Here is a 6,020-nt window from a genome sequence, read left to right as displayed (position 1 = left end):
GTGACACTTATAGGAATAGCCTAACGGATTGATTGGAAAGAATAACTTTGAGGTGGTTTCGTACCCTACCATAATCTCTTCGTTTGTTCTCCGCTATTAGTGACTTTGGAGTGACTCTTTGTTGCATGTTGAGGGATAGTTATACGATCCAATTATGTTATTATTGTTGAGAGAACTTGCACTAGTGAAAGTATGAACCCTAGGCCTTGTTTCCTAGCATTGCAATACCGTTTACGCTCACTTTTATCGCTTGTTACCTTGCTGTTTTTATAATTTCAGATTACAAAAACCTATATCTACCATCCATATTGCACTTGTATCACCATCTCTTCGCCGAACTAGTGCACCTATACAATTTACCATTGTATTGGGTGTGTTGGGGACACAAGAGACTCTCTGTTATTTGGTTGCAGGGTTGCTTGAGAGAGACCATCTTCATCCTACGCCTCCCACGGATTGATAAACCTTAGGTCATCCACTTGAGGGAAATTTGCTACTGTCCTACAAACCTCTGCACTTGGAGGCCCAACAACGTCTACAAGAAGAAGGTTGTGTAGTAGACATCAGAGTACTCATGCCGCCCTCATCATAGCTTCTAGAGGGACTAGTGCCGTCACTCAGGTTCATCTGTTGTTTTGACTTGTTTTGGCTATCACTCTGATCTGACATACTGGCAAAGCAAACTGACAGCAGACCCTGTGAATAGATATAGATGAGGTAGAGTCGATAAGCATCACAAAGTGCAGAGTTTTTGCAAAACAAATGAGTCAAAAACTTAGTTTTAGTTTTCCACGGAAAGCATTTCGGAGCTGCCGATTTGTTAAACTCGGTGACACCGAAGCAACTTTTGGAGTCTAAACTAGTGAAATCGGTGAGGTCGAGACACAGTTCGGTGACTCCGAGATTGCTAGGGTTTCACAGAGACTTGAACTCGGTCGCACCGATTTGCAACTTTTGATCAGACCGAAAAATGCAAGTGCAATGGCCTAAGCCAAATCGGTGAGACCGATTTCCACAACTCGGTTGGTCCGAGATGAGTTCGGCGGAAACCTAACCCTAAATTTTTGAATCAAATCTAATCTAAGGGATGTTTTTGCTGGACAGGATGATCTCAAATGTGGTAAAGAACATGGCATTTGCTTTGTGCTAAGAATCGGAGTAAGGAACAGCACAAAGTTTCGAACTCATACCCTAGTTCGGCGGTGAGTTCGCTACGGCGGCAACAGGAGGGTTGAATTCCATTGACGGCGACGAAGACCAGCGGCGGGAGGTCGCTGGCGACGAGAGGACGATCCGGAGACCCGAGGCGGCAGAGCAGGACACGCGCAGGCTAAGGGGTTTTGGAGAAATTTCCAAAATTCGACCCGACGGTATATATATCCTAACCCTATTGATGTGACCGAGTGGAACAACTCGATGGTACCCGAGCGGTTACTTCAACTCGGTGTGACCGAAAAGTTCTAATCGGTTGCACCGAGATTGAAAACCTAGATCAACTCAGTGAACTCGGTCAGACCGAAAAGGGTGAATCGGTCAGACCGAAATGCACAGAGAGGTTTTGGAAGTTTAAGTCTATGACGAATCGGGGACTCCGAGTGCTCCTCACACAGAGTGTTCGAAACTGACTTGATCAAACTTTGTGATGTAGCATGAATAGAGTTTGAGACGAGAAAAGCATAGATAGCTAGAGGAAGTTCTTAGGCATTCTTGTCCATCCATTTGGCAAAAGAAAAAGAGCCAAACAGTCAAAGCAACAAATGGATGTCCTCGAATGAGTAAAATATGCAATCAACATGCTCACACAATAAAATGGCAAATGAAATATGTGACGAAGCATGCACAAAAACTCTAGCATCTAAAAAGCAATTGGCGATGACTAGGTCATCTATATACGAGTATACTGACTTAGGAGTCAAATGAGAACATTTGATCATAGGTCATACTCATCGTTTAAGCATAAGTGGGGCTACCACTTTTTCATAAAGCATTGTTGTGTTCACACCATTAGAGTTGCTTTAGCTCATTTTTTAGAGTAAAGCTCCTCCTAGATGTGATATCCCCCCTAAGAGGGATGAACTAACCTTGGGTTTTGTCGATGATGACTTCATGTAGATGTTGAAGATGTGGTTTCTCAATGTTGATGTAGATCATTTGGAGCAATCCATTGGAGTGATTTGCACTTTCAATACCTACAAGGGTTAGTCCCACAAGGAACAAACAAGGATATCCATGGACATAGAATGAAGTTCATACATGATGATGTCCATGAAAGCATTAGGTTACCTTGTCCCTTGACTTACCATCAAGAGGGTTTGTGACTCCTTGAACTAGTGCAAGATGTGGAAGTTGTTTGCACTTGTCCTCGCCAAGATGATATGAGTGAAGTATGTTGGCGGAGTCACCCTCAAGAACTCTCTAGTTCTTCTTCTTCGGGGTCCACATCATCTTGATGGGAATCCTTGGAGTTGTAGTCATACTTGATGAAGTAGAACTTGATGTAGTATTGGGAACCCACTTGACCAAGGCCTTGGGAGCTTCTTCAAATGCATCAGTCTCCTCTTGAAGCTTCTCCTTGACCTTTTGCTTGTGGTCTTGTGGTGGAAGATCATCTTGAGCTTGTGTCCCTTGGAAAGAAGTCGGATCATACTTCTCTTGTTGAGGAACAAACTTCGTCTTGGGGTATTGATCTTCTTCCCACTCAACTCCATTGGCATTGAACTTTCGTTCAAAACCAACACCTTGATTCTTCCGGTGCCTACCTATCATGGCATATTGAAGTTCCTCATCATTTCATTCGTGATCATTTTGCTAAAGGAGGCATCAATCTTAAGCATGTTCGCACCGATAAGTAATTGGCAGATATATTCACTAAACCACTTGATGAAAAGGTATTTTGCCGTTTGAGAGGTGAATTGAATATCATTGATGCCTCAAACTTGGAATAGATATTCCATTTGGATACATGCAAGGCATGAGCCTTTGAGACTAATCCTTGATACTTCTCTTATGATGATGATCATTTGTCTTGGATATGTATTTGCACCCCTTGCATGTCATCTAACCCTTGTAGGTACTTGGATGAGCCTAAATATAGGAGATTGCAATTCATTCACATCTTGAGCAATTTCTACATCTCCAAGTATGTATGGTTCGGTTGTTGAATCCAAGGAAGCATGAACTCACTCAAAATATCTTTTGACTACTTCAATATGTCAAAATTTCATGAATGTCAATTTGGATACACAAGTGTTATTCCTTGCAAGACTAACCCATGTAGGAAGATGAACTTCAACTCCAAAGGGTGCTCCCAACTCTGGATGGTCTACATCAACCTTGAGCATCCAATATAAGTTCAACTACATGATCAAGATCAACACCACAACCCAAGGTATGTCATTCCATCTTAGAGAAGCTTTGCTCCAAGTCATGAGTTAAAGCAACTCGACAAGATGTGAATACATCAAAATAATGAAAAATGGTAACCCCATTTTGAGCTTAACGATGAGTATGACCTATGATCAAGTGATCTCACTTGACTCCTAAGTCAATATACTCTAACATAGGTGACTATGTCGCCGGCCACCTCTAGATGAAGTTCTCTAGTGTTCCCTTGTATATTGCTTTTCAATCTGCTTTTCTTCTTGTGTTTCCCCTTCTAAAACAAAAAAACTTCATCTAGATCTCTTTTCGATTTCTGTTTTATCAGTCTCTAGTTAATTGATTGCTAGTCCTTATGAAAATTCCTTGCAAATCTTTGTGAGATTCCATTTGCCAAGTGAGCCGAGTTGACAAAATTTCCTCTGCGTTGAACTCGGTCTCACCGATCCAAGCCCATCGGCCAGACCGAAATACAAGGTTTCCTTGTACATAGTTAATCGGTACAACCGATATGGACTAGCTCGGTCACACCGATGAGCTTCTTCAGTGGCTCTGCTATCTCGGAGTCACCGATGGAAACAGGTTGGTGTCACCGATTTCACTGCTGAGAAAACATTTTGCCATTTTATACTCCATATTTTCTTCGGCTCCACTCAATGATTCTTTTCCTCTATCAGCATCTTAAGCTACATGCTGCTTTGTAGTGTCTCTCAAGGACCACATCTACCTGACTCATGATCTGGAAGCTACCCTTCTTGGAAACTGATGTCAAAGGGGGAGAGAGAGCACATCAAAACTTATCAAATCAAACTTATCAGAAGAAATAGAGCACATCTAAGCTCTTCTAAAGATGCATATTAACAAGAGGAGAGAAGTCACATGTCTTTAAGAGGGGAGAGACATGTAGTTTAATTGATTCTTTTTCGCTATGTTTTAATCGATTTATCTCACCCTACCATCTCCCACTATCCAATGTCAAATTCAGGGGGGAGAGAGAGTCTGTGCTTTAGGGGAGAAAAATCCTTGGAACTTACTGCAAATCTTTAAATCTTCGGGGAGATGTCTATATCCGAATGAAGTACTCACTTTGTCGTACTCACCTATTACATGTCATCCCAGTCTTGGTATTCCTGTGGATCTTGAAATTATTTTGTTTGGAGTATTCTTATGTTATCTAACCCTGTTTTCTCAAGCTTATTCCTTCAAAAGTCAGCCCAAGAACCACAAGGTAAGTATATGCATCACACTCATGTGCATGATGATCTCTTACTGTTGCACATACTGTTTGCAAGAGGGATTCATAAACATGAAGGTAAAACTCTCAATCATATTGTTTGCCCTGATGCATATAGCCAAGATACATGTAACTCATTACCCACTCTGTCATGCAATGCATTTGACACATCCATTTTGCATCATGTTTTCCTACTGTTATTTATATTGTTTTTATGCATAACTAGCAAAGTGGCCCGCTCGATGCGCGGGCTAGGATATTTAAAGTTTTTTTTGAATGTTTTTATTGAAGTATAAATCCAACTAATTGTGGAGACATATTTTAAGTATTAGGATTTCATAAACTTTGTTCTTTGATGTTTTTGGTTTTTTTTTATTTTGATATGATTATATTGGTGCTCGTTCATCCTTTAATTGCTAATTATTCATTTCATAATAATTGTTGTCTTATGATCGATTGTATTTTTTAATTGTACTTTTAAACTATAGTTTTATTATCGACTGCATTATCCAAAAAATGTATATTTTTGCTAACAATTTTATCATTTTGTTTATTTTTTCTGTAAAGAGTAATTTGATTATGGTTTGTAGAATTGTCAGGTTTTTTTTTTGTACTATTTTTTTATTGTGAAAAAGCGTCTTTTATTTTGAGATGGATTATTTGATTCACATATATGACGCTTGTGTGAAGGGCGACCTTTTGTATTTTCATTGTGAAAAAGCATCACAGTATGAAGGGCGACCTTTTGTATTTTTTACTGTGTTTACATAAATCAGTACTTGCACACGTACACTCCAGCACTCAGCAGTACCAATGCCGCCTTACATTTTGACGTTGCATTGTTTTCCTAACAGTTTCCACAGAGATGAGGAAGGGCAAATTATCACGGCAAGAGCAGGGAGGCAGGAGCGTGTGGTGGATGCATTTGGGGCCGAAATATGTGCCATGGCTGCAGCGATCGCCACATGCACTGAGCTGGGGGGCCATCCGAGTGGCGTTTGAAACCGACTCGCAGCTGCTAGCGGACGCCCTTGACCTACGGAAAGTAGATTCTTCCCCATATACGGTGGCCATTAAAGATATCAAATTCCAACTAAAAATGTGGTTCTCTAAGCAGGAGGTGTTGGTATGTCGTCGTGGGGCTAATTTTATAGCGGATGCTCTAGCTAAAGTTGGGCGGATATGCCTATCAAATAATTCTTGTATGTGCTGGACACGAATGTACCGCCCTAAGTGACTGTTTGTGCTGCAGGTGATATGCCTGTGCACCGTTGATTTATAAAGCTTTGCTTTACCTAAAAAAACAGTTTCCACAGTACTAATCCCCGGAGAAACAAAGTTTCGACAGTACGTAACTGGTGTAATGGTCCCACCAGTATTACTGGTCACTTGACCCTGTAGTCTTCTG

The sequence above is a fragment of the Aegilops tauschii genome, chromosome 3 (genome assembly GCF_002575655.3).
Source record: "Aegilops tauschii subsp. strangulata cultivar AL8/78 chromosome 3, Aet v6.0, whole genome shotgun sequence".
In the NCBI taxonomy this organism is placed as follows: domain Eukaryota; kingdom Viridiplantae; phylum Streptophyta; class Magnoliopsida; order Poales; family Poaceae; genus Aegilops; species Aegilops tauschii.
The sequence above is the reverse complement of the archived record's forward strand: the minus strand, read 5'-3'. Positions refer to the sequence as shown.